We start from the raw sequence: 20,652 nt of genomic DNA, 5'->3' as shown, positions 1-20,652 counted from the left end.
AAACCGCACGTAAAATCTAAAAAAACGCAAACGGGCAACGAAAAAGGTGGGTGCAACACGAGGACTTCCCAGGGGGTCACCCATCCTAGTACTACTCTCGCCCAAGCACGCTTAACTGCGGATTTCTTATGGGATCCGGTGCATTAGTGCTGGTATGATCGCACCCGAAATACTATCCATGCTTATTGCTTTTATGTCTTAAAAGACGCAGAACCTCCTTTGTTTTCGTATGCGAGGCGTGGGACCCACTTGACCGATCGGCTCCGTTGCAAAAATACGAAAACCATGAACCATGAAGCAGAGGCCACCCGAGCATAGAAATAGCAAGAAAGAAAAAAAAAACAAAAAAAACCGCACGTAAAATCTAAAAAGACGCAAACGGGCAACAAAAAAGCAGGTGTATCACGAGGACTTCCCAGGGGGTCACCCATCCTAGTACTACTCTCGCCCAAGCACGCTTCACAGCGGAGTTCTGATGAGATCCGTTGCATTAGTGCTGGTATGATCGCACCCGAAATACTATCCATGCTTATTGCTTTTATGTCTTAAAAGACGTAGAACCTCCTTTGTTTTCGTACGCGAGGCGTGGGACCCACGTGACCGATCGACTCCGTTCCAAAAATACGAAAACCATCAACCATGAAGCGAAGGCCATCCGAGCATAGAAATAGCAAGAAAGAAAAAAAAAACAAAAAAAAAACGCACGTAAAATCTAAAAAAACGCAAACAGGCATCGAAAAAGGGGGTGCAACACGAGGACTTCCCAGGGGGTCACCCATCCTAGTACTACTCTCGCCCAAGCAAGCTCAACTGCGGAGTTCTGATGGGATCCGGTGCATTAGTGCTGGTATGATCGCACCCGAAATACTATCCATGCTTATTGCTTTTATGTCTTAAAAGACGCAGAACCTCCTCTGTTTTCGTACGCGAAGCGTGGGACCCACGTGACCGATCGGCTCCGTTCCAAAAATACGAAAACCATGAACAATGAAACGGAGGCCACCCGAGCATAGAAATAGCAAGAAAGAAAAAAAAAACAAAAAAAAACCGTGCGTAAAATCTAAAAAAACGCAAACGGGCAACGTAAAAGGGGGGTGCAACACGAGGACTTCCCAGGGGGTCACCCATCCTAGTACTACTCTCGCCCAACCACGCTTAACTGCGGAGTTCTTATGGGATCCGGTGCATTAGTGCTGGTATGATCGCACCCGAAATACTATCCATGCTTATTACTTTTATGTCTTAAAAGACGCAGAACCTCCTTTGTTTTCGTACGCGAGGCGTGGGACCCACGTGACCGATCGGCTCCGTTCCAAAAATACGAAAACCATGAACCATGAAGCGGAGGCCACCCGAGCATAGAAATAGTAAGAAAGAAAAAAAAAACAAAAAAAACCGCACGTAAAATCTAAAAAAACGCAAACGGGCAATGAAAAAGGGGGGGTGTAACACGAGGACTTCCCAGGGGGTCACCCATCCTAGTACTACTCACGCCCAAGCACGCTTAACTGCGGAGTTCTGATGGGATCCGGTGCATTAGTGCTGGTATGATCGCACCCGAAATACTATCCATGCTTATTGCTTTTATGTCTTAAAAGACGCAGAACCTCCTTTGTTTTCGTACGCGAGGCGTGGGACCCACTTGACCGATCGGCTCCGTTCCAAAAATGCGAAAACCATGAACCATGAAGCGGAGGCCACCCGAGCATAGAAATAGCAAGAAAGAAAAAAAAAACAAAAAAAACCGCACGTAAAATCTAAAAAAACGCAAACGGGCAACGAAAAAGGGGGGTGCAACACGAGGACTTCCCAGGGGGTCACCCATCCTAGTACTACTCTCGCCCAAGCACGCTTAACTGCGGAGTTCTGATGGGATCCAGTGCATTAGTGCTGGTATGATCGCACCCGAAATACTATCCATGCTTATTGCTTTTATGTCTTAAAAGACGCAGAACCTCCTTTGTTTTCGTACGCGAGGCGTGGGACCCACGTGACCGATCGGCTCCGTTCCAAAAATACGAAAACCATCAACCATGAAGCGGAGGCCACCCGAGCATAGAAATAGCAAGAAAGAAAAAAAAAACAAACAAAAAAACCGCACGTAAAATCTAAAAAAACGCAAACAGGCATCGAAAAAGGGGGTGCAACGCGAGGACTTCCCACGGGGTCACCCATCCTAGTACTACTCTCGCCCAAGCACGCTTAACTGCGGAGTTCTTATGGGATCCGGTGCATTAGTGCTGGTATGATCGCACCCGAAATACTATCCATGCTTATTGTTTTTATGTCTTAAAAGACGCAGAACCTCATTTGTTTTCGTACGCGAAGCGTGGGACCCACGTGACCGATCGGCTCCGTTCCAAAAATACGAAAACCATCAACCATGAAGCGGAGGCCACCCGAGCATAGAAATAGCAAGAAAGAAAAAAAAAACAAAAAAAAACCGCACGTAAAATCTAAAAAAACGCAAACAGGCATCGAAAAAGGGGGTGCAACACGAGGACTTCCCACGGGGTCACCCATCCTAGTACTACTCTCGCCCAAGCACGCTTAACTGCGGAGTTCTTATGGGATCCGATGCATTAGTGCTGGTATGATCGCACCCGAAATACTATCCATGCTTATTGCTTTTATGTCTTAAAAGACGCAAAACCTCCTTTGTTTTCGTACGCGAGGCGTGGGACCCGCGTGACCGATCGGCTCCGTTCCAAAAATACGAAAACCATGAACCATGAAGCGGAGGCCACCCGAGCATAGAAATAGCAAGAAAGAAAAAAAAAACCGCACGTAAAATCTAAAAAAACGCAAACGGGCAACGAAAAAGGGGGGTGCAACACGAGGACTTCCCAGGGGTTCACCCATCCTAGTACTACTCTCGCCCATGCACGCTTAACTGCGGAGTTCTTATGGGATCCGGTGCATTAGTGCTGGTATGATCGCACCCGAAATACTATCCATGCTTATTGCTTTTATGTCTTAAAAGACGCAGAACCTCCTTTGTTTTCGTACGCGAGGGGTGGGACCCACGTGACCGATCGGCTCCGTTCCAAAAATACGAAAACCATGAACCATGAAACGGAGGCCACCCGAGCATAGAAATAGCAAGAAAGAAAAAAAAACAAAAAAAAAACCGCACGTAAAATCTAAAAAAACGCAAACGGGCAACGAAAAAGGGGGGTGCAACACGAGGACTTCCCAGGGGGTCACCCATCCTAGTACTACTCTCGCCCACGCACGTTTAACTGCGGAGTTCTTATGGGATCCGATGCATTAGTGCTGGTATGATCACACCCGAAATACTATCCATGCTTATTGCTTTTATGTTTTAAAAGACGCAGAACCTCCTTTGTTTTCGTACGCGAGGCGTGGGACCCACTTGACCGATCGGCTCCGTTCCAAAAATACGAAAAGCATCAACCATGAAGCGGAGGCCACCCGAGCATAGAAATAACAAGAAAGAAAAAAAAAACAAAAAAAAACCGCACGTAAAAACTAAAAAAATGCAAACGGGCAACGAAAAAGGGGGGTGCAACACGACAACTTCCCAGGGGTCACCCATCCTAGTACTACTCTCGCCCAAGCACGCTTCACAGCGGAGTTCTGATGGGATCCGGTGCATTAGTGCTGGTATGATCGCACCCGAAATACTATCCATGCTTATTGATTTTATGTCTTAAAAGACGCAGAACCTCCTTTGTTTTCGTACGCGTGGCGTGGGACCCACGTGACCGATCGGCTCCGTTCCAAAAATACGAAAACCATGAACCATGAAGCGGAGGCCACCCGAGCATAGAAATAGCAAGAAAGAAAAAAAAACAAAAAAACCGCACGTAAAATCTAAAAAAACGCAAACGGGCAACGAAAAAGGTGGGTGCAACACGAGGACTTCCCAGGGGGTCACCCATCCTAGTACTACTCTCGCCCAAGCACGCTTAACTGCGGATTTCTTATGGGATCCGGTGCATTAGTGCTGGTATGATCGCACCCGAAATACTATCCATGCTTATTGCTTTTATGTCTTAAAAGACGCAGAACCTCCTTTGTTTTCGTATGCGAGGCGTGGGACCCACTTGACCGATCGGCTCCGTTGCAAAAATACGAAAACCATGAACCATGAAGCAGAGGCCACCCGAGCATAGAAATAGCAAGAAAGAAAAAAAAAACAAAAAAAACCGCACGTAAAATCTAAAAAGACGCAAACGGGCAACAAAAAAGCAGGTGTATCACGAGGACTTCCCAGGGGGTCACCCATCCTAGTACTACTCTCGCCCAAGCACGCTTCACAGCGGAGTTCTGATGAGATCCGTTGCATTAGTGCTGGTATGATCGCACCCGAAATACTATCCATGCTTATTGCTTTTATGTCTTAAAAGACGTAGAACCTCCTTTGTTTTCGTACGCGAGGCGTGGGACCCACGTGACCGATCGACTCCGTTCCAAAAATACGAAAACCATCAACCATGAAGCGAAGGCCATCCGAGCATAGAAATAGCAAGAAAGAAAAAAAAAACAAAAAAAAAACGCACGTAAAATCTAAAAAAACGCAAACAGGCATCGAAAAAGGGGGTGCAACACGAGGACTTCCCAGGGGGTCACCCATCCTAGTACTACTCTCGCCCAAGCAAGCTCAACTGCGGAGTTCTGATGGGATCCGGTGCATTAGTGCTGGTATGATCGCACCCGAAATACTATCCATGCTTATTGCTTTTATGTCTTAAAAGACGCAGAACCTCCTCTGTTTTCGTACGCGAAGCGTGGGACCCACGTGACCGATCGGCTCCGTTCCAAAAATACGAAAACCATGAACAATGAAACGGAGGCCACCCGAGCATAGAAATAGCAAGAAAGAAAAAAAAAACAAAAAAAAACCGTGCGTAAAATCTAAAAAAACGCAAACGGGCAACGTAAAAGGGGGGTGCAACACGAGGACTTCCCAGGGGGTCACCCATCCTAGTACTACTCTCGCCCAACCACGCTTAACTGCGGAGTTCTTATGGGATCCGGTGCATTAGTGCTGGTATGATCGCACCCGAAATACTATCCATGCTTATTACTTTTATGTCTTAAAAGACGCAGAACCTCCTTTGTTTTCGTACGCGAGGCGTGGGACCCACGTGACCGATCGGCTCCGTTCCAAAAATACGAAAACCATGAACCATGAAGCGGAGGCCACCCGAGCATAGAAATAGTAAGAAAGAAAAAAAAAACAAAAAAAACCGCACGTAAAATCTAAAAAAACGCAAACGGGCAATGAAAAAGGGGGGGTGTAACACGAGGACTTCCCAGGGGGTCACCCATCCTAGTACTACTCACGCCCAAGCACGCTTAACTGCGGAGTTCTGATGGGATCCGGTGCATTAGTGCTGGTATGATCGCACCCGAAATACTATCCATGCTTATTGCTTTTATGTCTTAAAAGACGCAGAACCTCCTTTGTTTTCGTACGCGAGGCGTGGGACCCACTTGACCGATCGGCTCCGTTCCAAAAATGCGAAAACCATGAACCATGAAGCGGAGGCCACCCGAGCATAGAAATAGCAAGAAAGAAAAAAAAAACAAAAAAAACCGCACGTAAAATCTAAAAAAACGCAAACGGGCAACGAAAAAGGGGGGTGCAACACGAGGACTTCCCAGGGGGTCACCCATCCTAGTACTACTCTCGCCCAAGCACGCTTAACTGCGGAGTTCTGATGGGATCCAGTGCATTAGTGCTGGTATGATCGCACCCGAAATACTATCCATGCTTATTGCTTTTATGTCTTAAAAGACGCAGAACCTCCTTTGTTTTCGTACGCGAGGCGTGGGACCCACGTGACCGATCGGCTCCGTTCCAAAAATACGAAAACCATCAACCATGAAGCGGAGGCCACCCGAGCATAGAAATAGCAAGAAAGAAAAAAAAAACAAACAAAAAAACCGCACGTAAAATCTAAAAAAACGCAAACAGGCATCGAAAAAGGGGGTGCAACGCGAGGACTTCCCACGGGGTCACCCATCCTAGTACTACTCTCGCCCAAGCACGCTTAACTGCGGAGTTCTTATGGGATCCGGTGCATTAGTGCTGGTATGATCGCACCCGAAATACTATCCATGCTTATTGTTTTTATGTCTTAAAAGACGCAGAACCTCATTTGTTTTCGTACGCGAAGCGTGGGACCCACGTGACCGATCGGCTCCGTTCCAAAAATACGAAAACCATCAACCATGAAGCGGAGGCCACCCGAGCATAGAAATAGCAAGAAAGAAAAAAAAAACAAAAAAAAACCGCACGTAAAATCTAAAAAAACGCAAACAGGCATCGAAAAAGGGGGTGCAACACGAGGACTTCCCACGGGGTCACCCATCCTAGTACTACTCTCGCCCAAGCACGCTTAACTGCGGAGTTCTTATGGGATCCGATGCATTAGTGCTGGTATGATCGCACCCGAAATACTATCCATGCTTATTGCTTTTATGTCTTAAAAGACGCAAAACCTCCTTTGTTTTCGTACGCGAGGCGTGGGACCCGCGTGACCGATCGGCTCCGTTCCAAAAATACGAAAACCATGAACCATGAAGCGGAGGCCACCCGAGCATAGAAATAGCAAGAAAGAAAAAAAAAACCGCACGTAAAATCTAAAAAAACGCAAACGGGCAACGAAAAAGGGGGGTGCAACACGAGGACTTCCCAGGGGTTCACCCATCCTAGTACTACTCTCGCCCATGCACGCTTAACTGCGGAGTTCTTATGGGATCCGGTGCATTAGTGCTGGTATGATCGCACCCGAAATACTATCCATGCTTATTGCTTTTATGTCTTAAAAGACGCAGAACCTCCTTTGTTTTCGTACGCGAGGCTTAGGACCCACTTGACCGATCGGCTCCGTTCCAAAAATACGAAAACTATCACCCATGAAACGGAGGCCACCCGAGCATAGAAATAGCAAGAAAGAAAAAAAAACAAAAAAAAACCGTGCGTAAAATCTAAAAAAACGCAAACGGGCAACGAAAAAGGGGGGTGCAACACGAGGACTTCCCACGGGGTCACCCATCCTAGTACTACTCTCGCCCAAGCACGCTTAACTACGGAGTTCTTATGGGATCCGGTGCATTAGTGCTGGTATGATCGCACCCGAAATACTATCCATGCTTATTGCTTTTATGTCTTAAAAGACGCAGAACCTCCTTTGTTTTCGTATGCGAGGCGTGGGACCCACTTGACCGATCGGCTCCGTTCCAAAAATACGAAAACCATGAACCATGAAGCGTAGGCCACCCGAGCATAGAAATAGCAAGAAAGAAAAAAAAAACCGCACGTAAAATCTAAAAAGACGCAAACGGGCAACGAAAAAGCAGGTGCAACACGAGGACTTCCCAGGGGGTCACACATCCTAGTACTACTCTCGCCCAAGCACGCTTCACAGCGGAGTTCTGATATGATCCGTTGCATTAGTGTTGGTATGATCGCACCCGAAATACTATCCATGCTTATTGCTTTTATGTCTTAAAAGACGCAGAACCTCCTTTGTTTTCGTACGCGAGGCGTGGGACCCACGTGACCGATCGACTCTGTTCCAAAAATACGAAAACCATGAACCATGAAGCGGAGGCCACCCGAGCATAGAAATAGCAAGAAAGAAAAAAAACAAAAAAAACCGCACGTAAAATCTAAAAAAACGCAAACGGGCAATGAAAAAGGGGGGGTGTAACACGAGGACTTCCCAGGGGGTCACCCATCCTAGTACTACTCACGCCCAAGCACGCTTAACTGCGGAGTTCTGATGGGATCCGGTGCATTAGTGCTGGTCTGATCGCACCCGAAATACTATCCATGCATATTGCTTTTATGTCTTAAAAGACGCAGAACCTCCTTTGTTTTCGTACGCGAAGCGTGGGACCCACGTGACCGATCGGCTCCGTTCCAAAAATACGAAAACCATGAACCATGAAACGGAGGCCACCCGAGCATAGAAATAGCAAGAAAGAAAAAAAAAACAAAAAAAAACCGTGCGTAAAATCTAAAAAAACGCAAACGGGCAACGAAAAAGGGGGGTGCAACACGAGGACTTCCCAGGGGGTCACCGATCCTAGTACTACTCTCGCCCAAGCACGCTTAACTGCGGAGTTCTTATGGGATCCGGTGCATTAGTGCTGCTATGATCGCACCCGAAATACTATCCATGCTTATTACTTTTATGTCTTAAAAGACGCAGAACCTCCTTTGTTTTCGTACGCGAGGCGTGGGACCCACGTGACCGATCGGCTCCGTTCCAAAAATACGAAACCATGAACCATGAAACGGAGGCCACCCGAGCATAGAAATAGCAAGAAAGAAAAAAAAACAAAAAAAACCGCACGTAAAATCTAAAAAAACGCAAACGGGCAATGAAAAGTGGGGGTGTAACACGAGGACTTCCCAGGGGGTCACCCATCCTAGTACTACTCACGCCCAAGCACGCTTAACTGCGGAGTTCTGATGGGATCCGGTACATTAGTGCTGGTATGATCGCACCCGAAATACTATCCATGATTATTGCTTTTATGTCTTAAAAGACGCAGAACCTCCTTTGTTTTCGTACGCGAGGCGTGGGACCCACTTGACCGATCGGCTCCGTTCCAAAAATACGAAAACCATGAACCATGAAGCGGAGGCCACCCGAGCAAAGAAATAGCAAGAAAGAAAAAAAAAACAAAAAAAACCGCACGTAAAATCTAAAAAAACGCAAACGGGCAACGAAAAAGGAGGGTGCAACACGAGGACTTCCCAGGGGGTCACCCATCCTAGTACTACTCTCGCCCAAGCACGCTTAACTGCGGAGTTCTGATGGGATCCAGTGCATTAGTACTGGTATGATCGCACCCGAAATACTATCCATGCTTATTGCTTTTATGTCTTAAAAGACGCAGAACCTCCTTTGTTTTCGTACGCGAGGCGTGGGACCCACGTGACCGATCGGCTCCGTTCCAAAAATACGAAAACCATCAACCATGAAGCGGAGGCCACCCGAGCATAGAAATAGCAAGAAAGAAAAAAAAACAAAAAAAAAAACCGCACGTAAAATCTAAAAAAACGCAAACAGACATCGAAAAAGGGGGTGCAACACGAGGACTTCCCAGGGGGTCACCCATCCTAGTACTACTCTCGCCCAAGCAAGCTCAACTGCGGAGTTCTGATGGGATCCGGTGCATTAGTGCTGGTATGATCGCACCCGAAATACTATCCATGCTTATTGCTTTTATGTCTTAAAAGACGCAGAACCTCCTCTGTTTTCGTACGCGAAGCGTGGGACCCACGTGACCGATCGGCTCCGTTCCAAAAATACGAAAACCATGAACCATGAAACGGAGGCCACCCGAGCATAGAAATAGCAAGAAAGAAAAAAAAAACAAAAAAAAACCGTGCGTAAAATCTAAAAAAACGCAAACGGGCAACGAAAAAGGGGGGTGCAACACGAGGACTTCCCAGGGGGTCACCCATCCTAGTACTACTCTCGCCCAAGCACGCTTAACTGCGGAGTTCTTATGGGATCTAGTGCATTAGTGCTGGTATGATTGCACCAGAAATACTATCCATGCTTATTGCTTTTATGTCTTAAAAGACGCAGAACCTCCTTTGTTTTCGTACGCGAGGCGTGGGACCCACGTGACCGATCGGCTCCGTTCCAAAAATACGAAAAGCATCAACCATGAAGCGGAGGCCACCCGAGCATAGAAATAGCAAGAAAGAAAAAAAACAAAAAAAACCACACGTAAAATCTTAAAAAACGCAAACGGGCATCGAAAAAGGGGGTGCAACACAAGGACTTCCCAGGGGGTCACCCATCCTAGTACTACTCTCGCCCAAGCACGCTTAACTGCGGAGTTCTGATGGGATCCGGTGCATTAGTGCTGGTATTATCGCACCCAAAATACTATCCATGCTTATTGCTTTTATGTCTTAAAAGACGCAGAACCTCCTTTGTTTTCGTACACGAGGCGTGGGACCCACGTGACCGATCGGCTCCGTTCCAAAAATACGAAACCATGAACCATGAAACGGAGGCCACCCGAACATAGAAATAGCAAGAAAGAAAAAAAAAACGCACGTAAAATCTAAAAAAATGCAAACGGGCAACGAAAAAGGAGGGTGCAACACGAGGACTTCCCAGGGGGTCACCCATCCTAGTACTACTCTCGCCCAAGCACGCTTAACTGCGGAGTTCTTATGGGATCCGGTGCATTAGTGCTGGTATGATCGCACCCGAAATACTATCTATGCTTATTGTTTTTATGTCTTAAAAGACGCAGAACCTCCTTTGTTTTCGTACGCGAGGCGTGGGACCCACGTGACCGATCGGCTCCGTTCCAAAAATACGAAAACCATCAACAATGAAACGGAGGCCACCCGAGCATAGAAATAGCAAGAAAGAAAAAAAAACAAAAAAAAAACGTGCGTAAAATCTAAAAAAACGCAAACGGGCAACGAAAAAGGGGGGTGCAACACGAGGACTTCCCACAGGGTCACCCATCCTAGTACTACTCTCGCCCAAGCACGCTTAACTGCGGAGTTCTGATGGGATCCGGTGCATTAGTGCTGGTATGATCGCACCCGAAATACTATCCATGCTTATTGCTTTTATGTCTTAAAAGACGCAGAACCTGCTTTGTTTTCGTACACGAGGCGTGGGACCCACGTGACCGATCGGCTCCGTTCCAAAAATACGAAAACCATGAACCATGAAACGGAGGCCACCCGAGCATAGAAATAGCAAGAAAGAAAAAAAAAACAAAAAAAAACCGTGCGTAAAATCTAAAAAAACGCAAACGGGCAACGAAAAAGGGGGGTGCAACACGAGGACTTCCCAGGGGTTCACCCATCCTAGTACTACTCTCGCCCATGCACGCTTAACTGCGGAGTTCTTATGGGATCCGGTGCATTAGTGCTGGTATGATCGCACCCGAAATACTATCTATGCTTATTGCTTTTATGTCTTAAAAGACGCAGAACCTCCTTTGTTTTCGTACGCGAGGCGTGGGACCCACTTGACCGATCGGCTCCGTTCCAAAAATACGAAAACTATCACCCATGAAACGGAGGCCACCCGAGCATAGAAATAGCAAGAAAGAAAAAAAAACAAAAAAAAAACCGTGCGTAAAATCTAAAAAAACGCAAACGGGCAACGAAAAAGGGGGGTGCAACATGAGGACTTCCCACGAGGTCACCCATCCTAGTACTACTCTCGCCCAAGCACGCTTAACTGCGGAGTTCTGATGGGATCCGGTGCATTAGTGCTGGTATGATCGCACCCGAAATACTATCCATGCTTATTGCTTTTATGTCTTAAAAGACGCAGAACCTCCTTTGTTTTCGTACACGAGGCGTGGGACCCACGTGACCGATCGGCTCCGTTCCAAAAATACGAAAACCATGAACCATGAAGCGGAGGCCACCCGAGCATAGAAATAGCAAGAAAGAAAAAAAACAAAAAAAACCGCACGTAAAATCTAAAAAAACGCAAACGGGCAATGAAAAAGGGGGGGTGTAACACGAGGACTTCCCAGGGGGTCGCCCATCCTAATACTACTCACGCCCAAGCACGCTTAACTGCGGAGTTCTGATGGGATCCGGTGCATTAGTGCTGGTATGATCGCACCCGAAATACTATCGATGCTTATTGCTTTTATGTCTTAAAAGACGCAGAACCTCCTTTGTTTTCGTACGCGAGGCGTGGGAACCACTTGACCGATCGGCTCCGTTCCAAAAATACGAAAACCATGAACCATGAAGCGGAGACCACTCGAGCATAGAAATAGCAAGAAAGAAAAAAACACAAAAAAAACCGCACGTAAAATCTAAAAAAACGCAAACGGGCAACGAAAAAGCAAGTGCAACACGAGGACTTCCCAGGGGGTCACCCATCCTAGTACTACTCTCGCCCAAGCACGCTTCACAGCGGAGTTCTGATGGGATCCGTTGCATTAGTGCTGGTATGATCGCACCCGAAATACTATCCATGTTTATTGCTTTTATGTCTTAAAAGACGCAGAACCTCCTTTGTTTTCGTACGCGAGGCGTGGGACCCACGTGACCGATCGGCTCCGTTCCAAAAATACGAAAACCATGAACCATGAAGCGGAGGCCACCCGAGCATAGAAATAGCAAGAAAGAAAAAAAAAACCGCACGTAAAATCTAAAAAAACGCAAACGGGCAACGAAAAAGGGGGGTGCAACACGAGGACTTCCCAGGGGGTCGCCCATCCTAGTACTACTCTCGCCCATGCACGCTTAACTGCGGAGTTCTTATGGGATCCGGTGCATTAGTGCTGGTATGATCGCACCCGAAATACTATCCATGCTTATTGCTTTTATGTCTTAAAAGACGCAGAACCTCCTTTGTTTTCGTACGCGAGGCGTGGGACCCACTTGACCGATCGGCTCCGTTCCAAAAATACGAAAACTATCACCCATGAAACGGAGGCCACCCGAGCATAGAAATAGCAAGAAAGAAAAAAAAAACAAAAAAAACCGTGCGTAAAATCTAAAAAAACGCAAACGGGCAACGAAAAAGGGGGGTGCAACACGAGGACTTCCCACGAGGTCACCCATCCTAGTACTACTCTCGCCCAAGCACGCTTAACTGCGGAGTTCTTATGGGATCCGGTGCATTAGTGCTGGTATGATCGCACCCGAAATACTATCCATGCTTATTGCTTTTATGTCTTAAAAGACGCAGAACCTCCTTTGTTTTCGTACACGAGGCGTGGGACCCACGTGACCGATCGGCTCCGTTCCAAAAATACGAAAACCATGAACCATGAAACGGAGGCCACCCGAGCATAGAAATAGCAAGAAAGAAAAAAAACAAAAAAAAAACCGTGCGTAAAATCTAAAAAAACGCAAACGGGCAACGAAAAAGGGGGGGTGCAACACGAGGACTTCCCACAGGGTCACCCATCCTAGTACTACTCTCGCCCAAGCACGCTTAACTGCGGAGTTCTGATGGGATCCGGTGCATTAGTGCTGGTATGATCGCACCCGAAATACTATCCATGCTTATTGCTTTTATGTCTTAAAAGACGCAGAACCTCCTTTGTTTTCGTACGCGAGGCGTGGGACCCACGTGACCGATCGACTCCGTTCCAAAAATACGAAAACCATGAACCATGAAGCGGAGGCCACCCGAGCATAGAAATAGCAAGAAAGAAAAAAAAAACAAAAAAAAACCGCACGTAAAATCTAAAAAGACGCAAACGGGCAACGAAAAAGCAGGTGCAACACGAGGACTTCCCAGGGGATCACACATCCTAGTACTACTCTCGCCCAAGCACGCTTCACAGCCGAGTTCTGATGGGATCCGTTGCATTAGTGTTGGTATGATCGCACCCGAAATACTATCCATGCTTATTGCTTTTATGTCTTAAAAGACGCAGAACCTCCTTTGTTTTCGTACGCGAGGCGTGGGACCCACGTGACCGATCGGCTCCGTTCCAAAAATACGAAAACCATGAACCATGAAGCGGAGGCCACCCGAGCATAGAAATAGCAAGAAAGAAAAAAAAAACCGCACGTAAAATCTAAAAAAACGCAAACGGGCAACGAAAAAGGGGGGTGCAACACGAGGACTTCCCAGGGGGTCGCCCATCCTAGTACTACTCTCGCCCATGCACGCTTAACTGCGGAGTTCTTATGGGATCCGGTGCATTAGTGCTGGTATGATCGCACCCGAAATACTATCCATGCTTATTGCTTTTATGTCTTAAAAGACGCAGAACCTCCTTTGTTTTCGTACGCGAGGCGTGGGACCCACTTGACCGATCGGCTCCGTTCCAAAAATACGAAAACTATCACCCATGAAACGGAGGCCACCCGAGCATAGAAATAGCAAGAAAGAAAAAAAAACAAAAAAAACCGTGCGTAAAATCTAAAAAAACGCAAACGGGCAACGAAAAAGGGGGGTGCAACACGAGGACTTCCCACGAGGTCACCCATCCTAGTACTACTCTCGCCCAAGCACGCTTAACTGCGGAGTTCTTATGGGATCCGGTGCATTAGTGCTGGTATGATCGCACCCGAAATACTATCCATGCTTATTGCTTTTATGTCTTAAAAGACGCAGAACCTCCTTTGTTTTCGTACACGAGGCGTGGGACCCACGTGACCGATCGGCTCCGTTCCAAAAATACGAAAACCATGAACCATGAAACGGAGGCCACCCGAGCATAGAAATAGCAGGAAAGAAAAAAAACAAAAAAAAAACCGTGCGTAAAATCTAAAAAAACGCAAACGGGCAACGAAAAAGGGGGGGTGCAACACGAGGACTTCCCACAGGGTCACCCATCCTAGTACTACTCTCGCCCAAGCACGCTTAACTGCGGAGTTCTGATGGGATCCGGTGCATTAGTGCTGGTATGATCGCACCCGAAATACTATCCATGCTTATTGCTTTTATGTCTTAAAAGACGCAGAACCTCCTTTGTTTTCGTACGCGAGGCGTGGGACCCACGTGACCGATCGACTCCGTTCCAAAAATACGAAAACCATGAACCATGAAGCGGAGGCCACCCGAGCATAGAAATAGCAAGAAAGAAAAAAAAAACAAAAAAAACCGCACGTAAAATCTAAAAAGACGCAAACGGGCAACGAAAAAGCAGGTGCAACACGAGGACTTCCCAGGGGGTCACACATCCTAGTACTACTCTCGCCCAAGCACGCTTCACAGCCGAGTTCTGATGGGATCCGTTGCATTAGTGTTGGTATGATCGCACCCGAAATACTATCCATGCTTATTGCTTTTATGTCTTAAAAGACGCAGAACCTCCTTTGTTTTCGTACGCGAGGCGTGGGACCCACGTGACCGATCGGCTCCGTTCCAAAAATACGAAAACCATGAACCATGAAGCGGAGGCCACCCGAGCATAGAAATAGCAAGAAAGAAAAAAAACAAAAAAAACCGCACGTAAAATCTAAAAAAACGCAAACGGGCAATGAAAAAGGGGGGGTGTAACACGAGGACTTCCCAGGGGGTCGCCCATCCTAATACTACTCACGCCCAAGCACGCTTAACTGCGGAGTTCTGATGGGATCCGGTGCATTAGTGCTGGTATGATCGCACCCGAAATACTATCGATGCTTATTGCTTTTATGTCTTAAAAGACGCAGAACCTCCTTTATTTTCGTACGCGAAGCGTGGGACCCACGTGACCGATCGGCTCCGTTCCAAAAATACGAAAACCATCAACCATGAAGCGGAGGCCACCCGAGCATAGAAATAGCAAGAAAGAAAAAAAAAACAAAAAAAACCGCACGTAAAATCTAAAAAAACGCAAACAGGCATCGAAAAAGGGGGTGCAACACGAGGACTTCCCACGGGGTCACCCATCCTAGTACTACTCTCGCCCAAGCACGCTTAACTGCGGAGTTCTTATGGGATCCGATGCATTAGTGCTGGTATGATCGCACCCGAAATACTATCCATGCTTATTGCTTTTATGTCTTAAAAGACGCAGAACCTCCTTTGTTTTCGTACGCGAGGCGTGGGACCCGCGTGACCGATCGGCTCCGTTCCAAAAATACGAAAACCATGAACCATGAAGCGGAGGCCACCCGAGCATAGAAATAGCAAGAAAGAAAAAAAAAACCTCACGTAAAATCTAAAAAAACGCAAACGGGCAACGAAAAAGGGGGGTGCAACACGAGGACTTCCCAGGGGTTCACCCATCCTAGTACTACTCTCGCCCATGCACGCTTAACTGCGGAGTTCTTATGGGATCCGGTGCATTAGTGCTGGTATGATCGCACCCGAAATACTATCCATGCTTATTGCTTTTATGTTTTAAAAGACGCAGAACCTCCTTTGTTTTCGTACGCGAGGCTTGGGACCCACTTGACCGATCGGCTCCGTTCCAAAAATACGAAAACTATCACCCATGAAACGGAGGCCACCCGAGCATAGAAATAGCAAGAAAGAAAAAAAAACAAAAAAAAACCGTGCGTAAAATCTAAAAAAACGCAAACGGGCAACGAAAAAGGGGGGTGCAACACGAGGACTTCCCACGGGGTCACCCATCCTAGTACTACTCTCGCCCAAGCACGCTTAACTACGGAGTTCTTATGGGATCCGGTGCATTAGTGCTGGTATGATCGCACCCGAAATACTATCCATGCTTATTGCTTTTATGTCTTAAAAGACGCAGAACCTCCTTTGTTTTCGTATGCGAGGCGTGGGACCCACTTGACCGATCGGCTCCGTTCCAAAAATACGAAAACCATGAACCATGAAGCGTAGGCCACCCGAGCATAGAAATAGCAAGAAAGAAAAAAAAAAACCGCACGTAAAATCTAAAAAGACGCAAACGGGCAACGAAAAAGCAGGTGCAACACGAGGACTTCCCAGGGGGTCACACATCCTAGTACTACTCTCGCCCAAGCACGCTTCACAGCGGAGTTCTGATGGGATCCGTTGCATTAGTGTTGGTATGATCGCACCCGAAATACTATCCATGCTTATTGCTTTTATGTCTTAAAAGACGCAGAACCTCCTTTGTTTTCGTACGCGAGGCGTGGGACCCACGTGACCGATCGGCTCTGTTCCAAAAATACGAAAACCATGAACCATGAAGCGGAGGCCACCCGAGCATAGAAATAGCAAGAAAGAAAAAAAACAAAAAAAACCGCACGTAAAATCTAAAAAAACGCAAACGGGCAATGAAAAAGGGGGGGTGTAACACGAGGACTTCCCAGGGGGTCACCCATCCTAGTACTACTCACGCCCAAGCACGCTTAACTGCGGAGTTCTGATGGGATCCGGTGCATTAGTGCTGGTATGATCGCACCCGAAATACTATCCATGCTTATTGCTTTTATGTCTTAAAAGACGCAGAACCTCCTTTGTTTTCGTACGCGAAGCGTGGGACCCACGTGACCGATCGGCTCCGTTCCAAAAATACGAAAACCATGAACCATGAAACGGAGGCCACCCGAGCATAGAAATAGCAAGAAAGAAAAAAAAAACAAAAAAAAACCGTGCGTAAAATCTAAAAAAACGCAAACGGGCAACGAAAAAGGGGGGTGCAACACGAGGACTTCCCAGGGGGTCACCGATCCTAGTACTACTCTCGCCCAAGCACGCTTAACTGCGGAGTTCTTATGGGATCCGGTGCATTAGTGCTGTTATGATCGCACCCGAAATACTATCCATGCTTATTACTTTTATGTCTTAAAAGACGCAGAACCTCCTTTGTTTTCGTACGCGAGGCGTGGGACCCACGTGACCGATCGGCTCCGTTCCAAAAATACGAAACCATGAACCATGAAACGGAGGCCACCCGAGCATAGAAATAGCAAGAAAGAAAAAAAAACAAAAAAAACCGCACGTAAAATCTAAAAAAACGCAAACGGGCAATGAAAAAGGGGGGGTGTAACACGAGGACTTCCCAGGGGGTCACCCATCCTAGTACTACTCACGCCCAAGCACGCTTAACTGCGGAGTTCTGATGGGATCCGGTACATTAGTGCTGGTATGATCGCACCCGAAATACTATCCATGATTATTGCTTTTATGTCTTAAAAGACGCAGAACCTCCTTTGTTTTCGTACGCGAGGCGTGGGACCCACTTGACCGATCGGCTCCGTTCCAAAAATACGAAAACCATGAACCATGAAGCGGAGGCCACCCGAGCAAAGAAATAGCAAGAAAGAAAAAAAAAACAAAAAAAACCGCACGTAAAATCTAAAAAAACGCAAACGGGCAACGAAAAAGGAGGGTGCAACACGAGGACTTCCCAGGGGGTCACCCATCCTAGTACTACTCTCGCCCAAGCACGCTTAACTGCGGAGTTCTGATGGGATCCAGTGCATTAGTACTAGTATGATCGCACCCGAAATACTATCCATGCTTATTGCTTTTATGTCTTAAAAGACGCAGAACCTCCTTTGTTTTCGTACGCGAGGCGTGGGACCCACGTGACCGATCGGCTCCGTTCCAAAAATACGAAAACCATCAACCATGAAGCGGAGGCCACCCGAGCATAGAAATAGCAAGAAAGAAAAAAAAACAAAAAAAAAAACCGCACGTAAAATCTAAAAAAACGCAAACAGACATCGAAAAAGGGGGTGCAACACGAGGACTTCCCAGGGGGTCACCCATCCTAGTACTACTCTCGCCCAAGCAAGCTCAACTGCGGAGTTCTGATGGGATCCGGTGCATTAGTGCTGGTATGATCGCACCCGAAATACTATCCATGCTTATTGCTTTTATGTCTTAAAAGACGCAGAACCTCCTCTGTTTTCGTACGCGAAGCGTGGGACCCACGTGACCGATCGGCTCCGTTCCAAAAATACGAAAACCATGAACCATGAAACGGAGGCCACCCGAGCATAGAAATAGCAAGAAAGAAAAAAAAAACAAAAAAAAACCGTGCGTAAAATCTAAAAAAACGCAAACGGGCAACGAAAAAGGGGGGTGCAACACGAGGACTTCCCAGGGGGTCACCCATCCTAGTACTACTCTCGCCCAAGCACGCTTAACTGCGGAGTTCTTATGGGATCTGGTGCATTAGTGCTGGTATGATCGCACCAGAAATACTATCCATGCTTATTGCTTTTATGTCTTAAAAGACGCAGAACCTCCTTTGTTTTCGTACGCGAGGCGTGGGACCCACGTGACCGATCGGCTCCGTTCCAAAAATACGAAAAGCATCAACCATGAAGCGGAGGCCACCCGAGCATAGAAATAGCAAGAAAGAAAAAAAACAAAAAAAACCACACGTAAAATCTTAAAAAACGCAAACGGGCATCGAAAAAGGGGGTGCAACACAAGGACTTCCCAGGGGGTCACCCATCCTAGTACTACTCTCGCCCAAGCACGCTTAACTGCGGAGTTCTGATGGGATCCGGTGCATTAGTGCTGGTATTATCGCACCCAAAATACTATCCATGCTTATTGCTTTTATGTCTTAAAAGACGCAGAACCTCCTTTGTTTTCGTACACGAGGCGTGGGACCCACGTGACCGATCGGCTCCGTTCCAAAAATACGAAACCATGAACCATGAAACGGAGGCCACCCGAACATAGAAATAGCAAGAAAGAAAAAAAAAACGCACGTAAAATCTAAAAAAATGCAAACGGGCAACGAAAAAGGAGGGTGCAACACGAGGACTTCCCAGGGGGTCACCCATCCTAGTACTACTCTCGCCCAAGCACGCTTAACTGCGGAGTTCTTATGGGATCCGGTGCATTAGTGCTGGTATGATCGCACCCGAAATACTATCTATGCTTATTGTTTTTATGTCTTAAAAGACGCAGAACCTCCTTTGTTTTCGTACGCGAGGCGTGGGACCCACGTGACCGATCGGCTCCGTTCCAAAAATACGAAAACCATCAACAATGAAACGGAGGCCACCCGAGCATAGAAATAGCAAGAAAGAAAAAAAAACAAAAAAAAAACGTGCGTAAAATCTAAAAAAACGCAAACGGGCAACGAAAAAGGGGGGTGCAACACGAGGACTTCCCACAGGGTCACCCATCCTAGTACTACTCTCGCCCAAGCACGCTTAACTGCGGAGTTCTGATGGGATCCGGTGCATTAGTGCTGGTATGATCGCACCCGAAATACTATCCATGCTTATTGCTTTTATGTCTTAAAAGACGCAGAACCTGCTTTGTTTTCGTACACGAGGCGTGGGACCCACGTGACCGATCGGCTCCGTTCCAAAAATACGAAAACCATGAACCATGAAACGGAGGCCACCCGAGCATAGAAATAGCAAGAAAGAAAAAAAAAACAAAAAAAAACCGTGCGTAAAATCTAAAAAAACGCAAACGGGCAACGAAAAAGGGGGGTGCAACACGAGGACTTCCCAGGGGTTCACCCATCCTAGTACTACTCTCGCCCATGCACGCTTAACTGCGGAGTTCTTATGGGATCCGGTGCATTAGTGCTGGTATGATCGCACCCGAAATACTATCTATGCTTATTGCTTTTATGTCTTAAAAGACGCAGAACCTCCTTTGTTTTCGTACGCGAGGCGTGGGACCCACTTGACCGATCGGCTCCGTTCCAAAAATACGAAAACTATCACCCATGAAACGGAGGCCACCCGAGCATAGAAATAGCAAGAAAGAAAAAAAAAACAAAAAAAAAACCGTGCGTAAAATCTAAAAAAACGCAAACGGGCAACGAAAAAGGGGGGTGCAACATGAGGACTTCCCACGAGGTCACCCATCCTAGTACTACTCTCGCCCAAGCACGCTTAACTGCGGAGTTCTGATGGGATCCGGTGCATTAGTGCTGGTATGATCGCACCCGAAATACTATCCATGCTTATTGCTTTTATGTCTTAAAAGACGCAGAACCTCCTTTGTTTTCGTACACGAGGCGTGGGACCCACGTGACCGATCGGCTCCGTTCCAAAAATACGAAAACCATGAACCATGAAGCGGAGGCCACCCGAGCATAGAAATAGCAAGAAAGAAAAAAAACAAAAAAAACCGCACGTAAAATCTAAAAAAACGCAAACGGGCAATGAAAAAGGGGGGGTGTAACACGAGGACTTCCCAGGGGGTCGCCCATCCTAATACTACTCACGCCCAAGCACGCTTAACTGCGGAGTTCTGATGGGATCCGGCGCATTAGTGCTGGTATGATCGCACCCGAAATACTATCGATGCTTATTGCTTTTATGTCTTAAAAGAC

General features: G+C 47.0%; 57 non-coding genes and 3 pseudogenes across 57 annotated transcripts; all 60 read right to left on the bottom strand.

Moving 5' to 3' along the window:
• Positions 1-47: 47 nt before the first annotated feature.
• Positions 48-166, bottom strand: LOC145146346 (5S ribosomal RNA). Its single transcript, XR_013727294.1, has one exon. It is a non-coding gene; the product is annotated as a 5S ribosomal RNA (ribosomal RNA).
• A 228-nt stretch (positions 167-394) lies between these two features.
• Positions 395-513, bottom strand: LOC145151116 (5S ribosomal RNA). Its single transcript, XR_013731907.1, has one exon. It is a non-coding gene; the product is annotated as a 5S ribosomal RNA (ribosomal RNA).
• A 229-nt stretch (positions 514-742) lies between these two features.
• On the bottom strand, positions 743-861 carry LOC145147751 (5S ribosomal RNA). Its single transcript, XR_013728644.1, has one exon. It is a non-coding gene; the product is annotated as a 5S ribosomal RNA (ribosomal RNA).
• A 230-nt stretch (positions 862-1,091) lies between these two features.
• LOC145146824 (5S ribosomal RNA) lies at positions 1,092-1,210 on the bottom strand. The gene has a single exon (XR_013727750.1). It is a non-coding gene; the product is annotated as a 5S ribosomal RNA (ribosomal RNA).
• A 230-nt stretch (positions 1,211-1,440) lies between these two features.
• On the bottom strand, positions 1,441-1,559 carry LOC145140110 (5S ribosomal RNA). Its single transcript, XR_013722083.1, has one exon. It is a non-coding gene; the product is annotated as a 5S ribosomal RNA (ribosomal RNA).
• A 229-nt stretch (positions 1,560-1,788) lies between these two features.
• On the bottom strand, positions 1,789-1,907 carry LOC145154561 (5S ribosomal RNA). Its single transcript, XR_013735032.1, has one exon. It is a non-coding gene; the product is annotated as a 5S ribosomal RNA (ribosomal RNA).
• Positions 1,908-2,138: 231 nt separating this feature from the next.
• Positions 2,139-2,257, bottom strand: LOC145143548 (5S ribosomal RNA). Its single transcript, XR_013724579.1, has one exon. It is a non-coding gene; the product is annotated as a 5S ribosomal RNA (ribosomal RNA).
• A 229-nt stretch (positions 2,258-2,486) lies between these two features.
• On the bottom strand, positions 2,487-2,605 carry LOC145145045 (5S ribosomal RNA). The gene has a single exon (XR_013726038.1). It is a non-coding gene; the product is annotated as a 5S ribosomal RNA (ribosomal RNA).
• Positions 2,606-2,825: 220 nt separating this feature from the next.
• On the bottom strand, positions 2,826-2,944 carry LOC145147817 (5S ribosomal RNA). The gene has a single exon (XR_013728706.1). It is a non-coding gene; the product is annotated as a 5S ribosomal RNA (ribosomal RNA).
• A 230-nt stretch (positions 2,945-3,174) lies between these two features.
• LOC145148584 (5S ribosomal RNA) lies at positions 3,175-3,293 on the bottom strand. The gene has a single exon (XR_013729462.1). It is a non-coding gene; the product is annotated as a 5S ribosomal RNA (ribosomal RNA).
• A 230-nt stretch (positions 3,294-3,523) lies between these two features.
• On the bottom strand, positions 3,524-3,641 carry LOC145149876 (5S ribosomal RNA). Its single transcript, XR_013730716.1, has one exon. It is a non-coding gene; the product is annotated as a 5S ribosomal RNA (ribosomal RNA).
• A 227-nt stretch (positions 3,642-3,868) lies between these two features.
• LOC145146345 (5S ribosomal RNA) lies at positions 3,869-3,987 on the bottom strand. Its single transcript, XR_013727293.1, has one exon. It is a non-coding gene; the product is annotated as a 5S ribosomal RNA (ribosomal RNA).
• Positions 3,988-4,215: 228 nt separating this feature from the next.
• LOC145151114 (5S ribosomal RNA) lies at positions 4,216-4,334 on the bottom strand. Its single transcript, XR_013731905.1, has one exon. It is a non-coding gene; the product is annotated as a 5S ribosomal RNA (ribosomal RNA).
• Positions 4,335-4,563: 229 nt separating this feature from the next.
• On the bottom strand, positions 4,564-4,682 carry LOC145147749 (5S ribosomal RNA). Its single transcript, XR_013728642.1, has one exon. It is a non-coding gene; the product is annotated as a 5S ribosomal RNA (ribosomal RNA).
• Positions 4,683-4,912: 230 nt separating this feature from the next.
• On the bottom strand, positions 4,913-5,031 carry LOC145146823 (5S ribosomal RNA). Its single transcript, XR_013727749.1, has one exon. It is a non-coding gene; the product is annotated as a 5S ribosomal RNA (ribosomal RNA).
• A 230-nt stretch (positions 5,032-5,261) lies between these two features.
• On the bottom strand, positions 5,262-5,380 carry LOC145140106 (5S ribosomal RNA). The gene has a single exon (XR_013722082.1). It is a non-coding gene; the product is annotated as a 5S ribosomal RNA (ribosomal RNA).
• Positions 5,381-5,609: 229 nt separating this feature from the next.
• Positions 5,610-5,728, bottom strand: LOC145154559 (5S ribosomal RNA). The gene has a single exon (XR_013735030.1). It is a non-coding gene; the product is annotated as a 5S ribosomal RNA (ribosomal RNA).
• Positions 5,729-5,959: 231 nt separating this feature from the next.
• On the bottom strand, positions 5,960-6,078 carry LOC145143547 (5S ribosomal RNA). The gene has a single exon (XR_013724578.1). It is a non-coding gene; the product is annotated as a 5S ribosomal RNA (ribosomal RNA).
• Positions 6,079-6,307: 229 nt separating this feature from the next.
• On the bottom strand, positions 6,308-6,426 carry LOC145145044 (5S ribosomal RNA). Its single transcript, XR_013726037.1, has one exon. It is a non-coding gene; the product is annotated as a 5S ribosomal RNA (ribosomal RNA).
• Positions 6,427-6,646: 220 nt separating this feature from the next.
• LOC145147816 (5S ribosomal RNA) lies at positions 6,647-6,765 on the bottom strand. Its single transcript, XR_013728705.1, has one exon. It is a non-coding gene; the product is annotated as a 5S ribosomal RNA (ribosomal RNA).
• Positions 6,766-6,994: 229 nt separating this feature from the next.
• LOC145155546 (5S ribosomal RNA) lies at positions 6,995-7,113 on the bottom strand. The gene has a single exon (XR_013735981.1). It is a non-coding gene; the product is annotated as a 5S ribosomal RNA (ribosomal RNA).
• A 219-nt stretch (positions 7,114-7,332) lies between these two features.
• LOC145151377 (5S ribosomal RNA) lies at positions 7,333-7,451 on the bottom strand (annotated as a pseudogene).
• Positions 7,452-7,679: 228 nt separating this feature from the next.
• Positions 7,680-7,798, bottom strand: LOC145146342 (5S ribosomal RNA). The gene has a single exon (XR_013727291.1). It is a non-coding gene; the product is annotated as a 5S ribosomal RNA (ribosomal RNA).
• Positions 7,799-8,028: 230 nt separating this feature from the next.
• LOC145149727 (5S ribosomal RNA) lies at positions 8,029-8,147 on the bottom strand. The gene has a single exon (XR_013730577.1). It is a non-coding gene; the product is annotated as a 5S ribosomal RNA (ribosomal RNA).
• A 227-nt stretch (positions 8,148-8,374) lies between these two features.
• Positions 8,375-8,493, bottom strand: LOC145145427 (5S ribosomal RNA). The gene has a single exon (XR_013726400.1). It is a non-coding gene; the product is annotated as a 5S ribosomal RNA (ribosomal RNA).
• Positions 8,494-8,722: 229 nt separating this feature from the next.
• Positions 8,723-8,841, bottom strand: LOC145140736 (5S ribosomal RNA). The gene has a single exon (XR_013722259.1). It is a non-coding gene; the product is annotated as a 5S ribosomal RNA (ribosomal RNA).
• A 230-nt stretch (positions 8,842-9,071) lies between these two features.
• Positions 9,072-9,190, bottom strand: LOC145147748 (5S ribosomal RNA). The gene has a single exon (XR_013728641.1). It is a non-coding gene; the product is annotated as a 5S ribosomal RNA (ribosomal RNA).
• A 230-nt stretch (positions 9,191-9,420) lies between these two features.
• Positions 9,421-9,539, bottom strand: LOC145148195 (5S ribosomal RNA). The gene has a single exon (XR_013729092.1). It is a non-coding gene; the product is annotated as a 5S ribosomal RNA (ribosomal RNA).
• A 226-nt stretch (positions 9,540-9,765) lies between these two features.
• On the bottom strand, positions 9,766-9,884 carry LOC145137408 (5S ribosomal RNA). Its single transcript, XR_013721054.1, has one exon. It is a non-coding gene; the product is annotated as a 5S ribosomal RNA (ribosomal RNA).
• A 218-nt stretch (positions 9,885-10,102) lies between these two features.
• LOC145154934 (5S ribosomal RNA) lies at positions 10,103-10,221 on the bottom strand. The gene has a single exon (XR_013735401.1). It is a non-coding gene; the product is annotated as a 5S ribosomal RNA (ribosomal RNA).
• A 229-nt stretch (positions 10,222-10,450) lies between these two features.
• LOC145154407 (5S ribosomal RNA) lies at positions 10,451-10,569 on the bottom strand. Its single transcript, XR_013734880.1, has one exon. It is a non-coding gene; the product is annotated as a 5S ribosomal RNA (ribosomal RNA).
• Positions 10,570-10,799: 230 nt separating this feature from the next.
• Positions 10,800-10,918, bottom strand: LOC145147815 (5S ribosomal RNA). The gene has a single exon (XR_013728704.1). It is a non-coding gene; the product is annotated as a 5S ribosomal RNA (ribosomal RNA).
• A 230-nt stretch (positions 10,919-11,148) lies between these two features.
• LOC145143787 (5S ribosomal RNA) lies at positions 11,149-11,267 on the bottom strand. The gene has a single exon (XR_013724820.1). It is a non-coding gene; the product is annotated as a 5S ribosomal RNA (ribosomal RNA).
• A 228-nt stretch (positions 11,268-11,495) lies between these two features.
• Positions 11,496-11,614, bottom strand: LOC145147321 (5S ribosomal RNA). Its single transcript, XR_013728228.1, has one exon. It is a non-coding gene; the product is annotated as a 5S ribosomal RNA (ribosomal RNA).
• A 227-nt stretch (positions 11,615-11,841) lies between these two features.
• Positions 11,842-11,960, bottom strand: LOC145149821 (5S ribosomal RNA). Its single transcript, XR_013730665.1, has one exon. It is a non-coding gene; the product is annotated as a 5S ribosomal RNA (ribosomal RNA).
• Positions 11,961-12,180: 220 nt separating this feature from the next.
• On the bottom strand, positions 12,181-12,299 carry LOC145143744 (5S ribosomal RNA). The gene has a single exon (XR_013724774.1). It is a non-coding gene; the product is annotated as a 5S ribosomal RNA (ribosomal RNA).
• Positions 12,300-12,528: 229 nt separating this feature from the next.
• LOC145154551 (5S ribosomal RNA) lies at positions 12,529-12,647 on the bottom strand. Its single transcript, XR_013735023.1, has one exon. It is a non-coding gene; the product is annotated as a 5S ribosomal RNA (ribosomal RNA).
• Positions 12,648-12,877: 230 nt separating this feature from the next.
• Positions 12,878-12,996, bottom strand: LOC145154406 (5S ribosomal RNA). The gene has a single exon (XR_013734879.1). It is a non-coding gene; the product is annotated as a 5S ribosomal RNA (ribosomal RNA).
• A 229-nt stretch (positions 12,997-13,225) lies between these two features.
• LOC145151312 (5S ribosomal RNA) lies at positions 13,226-13,344 on the bottom strand (annotated as a pseudogene).
• Positions 13,345-13,564: 220 nt separating this feature from the next.
• LOC145143743 (5S ribosomal RNA) lies at positions 13,565-13,683 on the bottom strand. Its single transcript, XR_013724773.1, has one exon. It is a non-coding gene; the product is annotated as a 5S ribosomal RNA (ribosomal RNA).
• Positions 13,684-13,911: 228 nt separating this feature from the next.
• On the bottom strand, positions 13,912-14,030 carry LOC145154550 (5S ribosomal RNA). The gene has a single exon (XR_013735022.1). It is a non-coding gene; the product is annotated as a 5S ribosomal RNA (ribosomal RNA).
• Positions 14,031-14,260: 230 nt separating this feature from the next.
• Positions 14,261-14,379, bottom strand: LOC145154404 (5S ribosomal RNA). The gene has a single exon (XR_013734878.1). It is a non-coding gene; the product is annotated as a 5S ribosomal RNA (ribosomal RNA).
• Positions 14,380-14,607: 228 nt separating this feature from the next.
• LOC145151333 (5S ribosomal RNA) lies at positions 14,608-14,726 on the bottom strand (annotated as a pseudogene).
• Positions 14,727-14,954: 228 nt separating this feature from the next.
• LOC145147320 (5S ribosomal RNA) lies at positions 14,955-15,073 on the bottom strand. Its single transcript, XR_013728227.1, has one exon. It is a non-coding gene; the product is annotated as a 5S ribosomal RNA (ribosomal RNA).
• A 228-nt stretch (positions 15,074-15,301) lies between these two features.
• On the bottom strand, positions 15,302-15,420 carry LOC145145042 (5S ribosomal RNA). Its single transcript, XR_013726035.1, has one exon. It is a non-coding gene; the product is annotated as a 5S ribosomal RNA (ribosomal RNA).
• A 220-nt stretch (positions 15,421-15,640) lies between these two features.
• LOC145147814 (5S ribosomal RNA) lies at positions 15,641-15,759 on the bottom strand. Its single transcript, XR_013728703.1, has one exon. It is a non-coding gene; the product is annotated as a 5S ribosomal RNA (ribosomal RNA).
• Positions 15,760-15,988: 229 nt separating this feature from the next.
• Positions 15,989-16,107, bottom strand: LOC145155545 (5S ribosomal RNA). Its single transcript, XR_013735980.1, has one exon. It is a non-coding gene; the product is annotated as a 5S ribosomal RNA (ribosomal RNA).
• Positions 16,108-16,327: 220 nt separating this feature from the next.
• On the bottom strand, positions 16,328-16,446 carry LOC145151193 (5S ribosomal RNA). The gene has a single exon (XR_013731961.1). It is a non-coding gene; the product is annotated as a 5S ribosomal RNA (ribosomal RNA).
• Positions 16,447-16,674: 228 nt separating this feature from the next.
• LOC145140100 (5S ribosomal RNA) lies at positions 16,675-16,793 on the bottom strand. Its single transcript, XR_013722080.1, has one exon. It is a non-coding gene; the product is annotated as a 5S ribosomal RNA (ribosomal RNA).
• A 230-nt stretch (positions 16,794-17,023) lies between these two features.
• LOC145149809 (5S ribosomal RNA) lies at positions 17,024-17,142 on the bottom strand. The gene has a single exon (XR_013730654.1). It is a non-coding gene; the product is annotated as a 5S ribosomal RNA (ribosomal RNA).
• A 228-nt stretch (positions 17,143-17,370) lies between these two features.
• On the bottom strand, positions 17,371-17,489 carry LOC145145426 (5S ribosomal RNA). The gene has a single exon (XR_013726399.1). It is a non-coding gene; the product is annotated as a 5S ribosomal RNA (ribosomal RNA).
• A 229-nt stretch (positions 17,490-17,718) lies between these two features.
• LOC145146003 (5S ribosomal RNA) lies at positions 17,719-17,837 on the bottom strand. Its single transcript, XR_013726952.1, has one exon. It is a non-coding gene; the product is annotated as a 5S ribosomal RNA (ribosomal RNA).
• A 230-nt stretch (positions 17,838-18,067) lies between these two features.
• On the bottom strand, positions 18,068-18,186 carry LOC145147747 (5S ribosomal RNA). Its single transcript, XR_013728640.1, has one exon. It is a non-coding gene; the product is annotated as a 5S ribosomal RNA (ribosomal RNA).
• A 230-nt stretch (positions 18,187-18,416) lies between these two features.
• Positions 18,417-18,535, bottom strand: LOC145146400 (5S ribosomal RNA). The gene has a single exon (XR_013727346.1). It is a non-coding gene; the product is annotated as a 5S ribosomal RNA (ribosomal RNA).
• A 226-nt stretch (positions 18,536-18,761) lies between these two features.
• On the bottom strand, positions 18,762-18,880 carry LOC145137400 (5S ribosomal RNA). Its single transcript, XR_013721050.1, has one exon. It is a non-coding gene; the product is annotated as a 5S ribosomal RNA (ribosomal RNA).
• A 218-nt stretch (positions 18,881-19,098) lies between these two features.
• Positions 19,099-19,217, bottom strand: LOC145154933 (5S ribosomal RNA). Its single transcript, XR_013735400.1, has one exon. It is a non-coding gene; the product is annotated as a 5S ribosomal RNA (ribosomal RNA).
• Positions 19,218-19,446: 229 nt separating this feature from the next.
• On the bottom strand, positions 19,447-19,565 carry LOC145154403 (5S ribosomal RNA). The gene has a single exon (XR_013734877.1). It is a non-coding gene; the product is annotated as a 5S ribosomal RNA (ribosomal RNA).
• A 230-nt stretch (positions 19,566-19,795) lies between these two features.
• Positions 19,796-19,914, bottom strand: LOC145147813 (5S ribosomal RNA). The gene has a single exon (XR_013728702.1). It is a non-coding gene; the product is annotated as a 5S ribosomal RNA (ribosomal RNA).
• A 231-nt stretch (positions 19,915-20,145) lies between these two features.
• On the bottom strand, positions 20,146-20,264 carry LOC145143786 (5S ribosomal RNA). Its single transcript, XR_013724819.1, has one exon. It is a non-coding gene; the product is annotated as a 5S ribosomal RNA (ribosomal RNA).
• Positions 20,265-20,492: 228 nt separating this feature from the next.
• On the bottom strand, positions 20,493-20,611 carry LOC145148410 (5S ribosomal RNA). Its single transcript, XR_013729296.1, has one exon. It is a non-coding gene; the product is annotated as a 5S ribosomal RNA (ribosomal RNA).
• Positions 20,612-20,652: the final 41 nt, after the last annotated feature.

The sequence above is a fragment of the Lactuca virosa genome, chromosome 1 (assembly GCF_052849685.1).
Source record: "Lactuca virosa cultivar CGN04683 chromosome 1, Lactuca_virosa_CGN04683_v6, whole genome shotgun sequence".
NCBI classification, from domain to species: Eukaryota; Viridiplantae; Streptophyta; class Magnoliopsida; order Asterales; family Asteraceae; genus Lactuca; species Lactuca virosa.
This window is presented reverse-complemented; position numbering and strand designations above follow the sequence as displayed.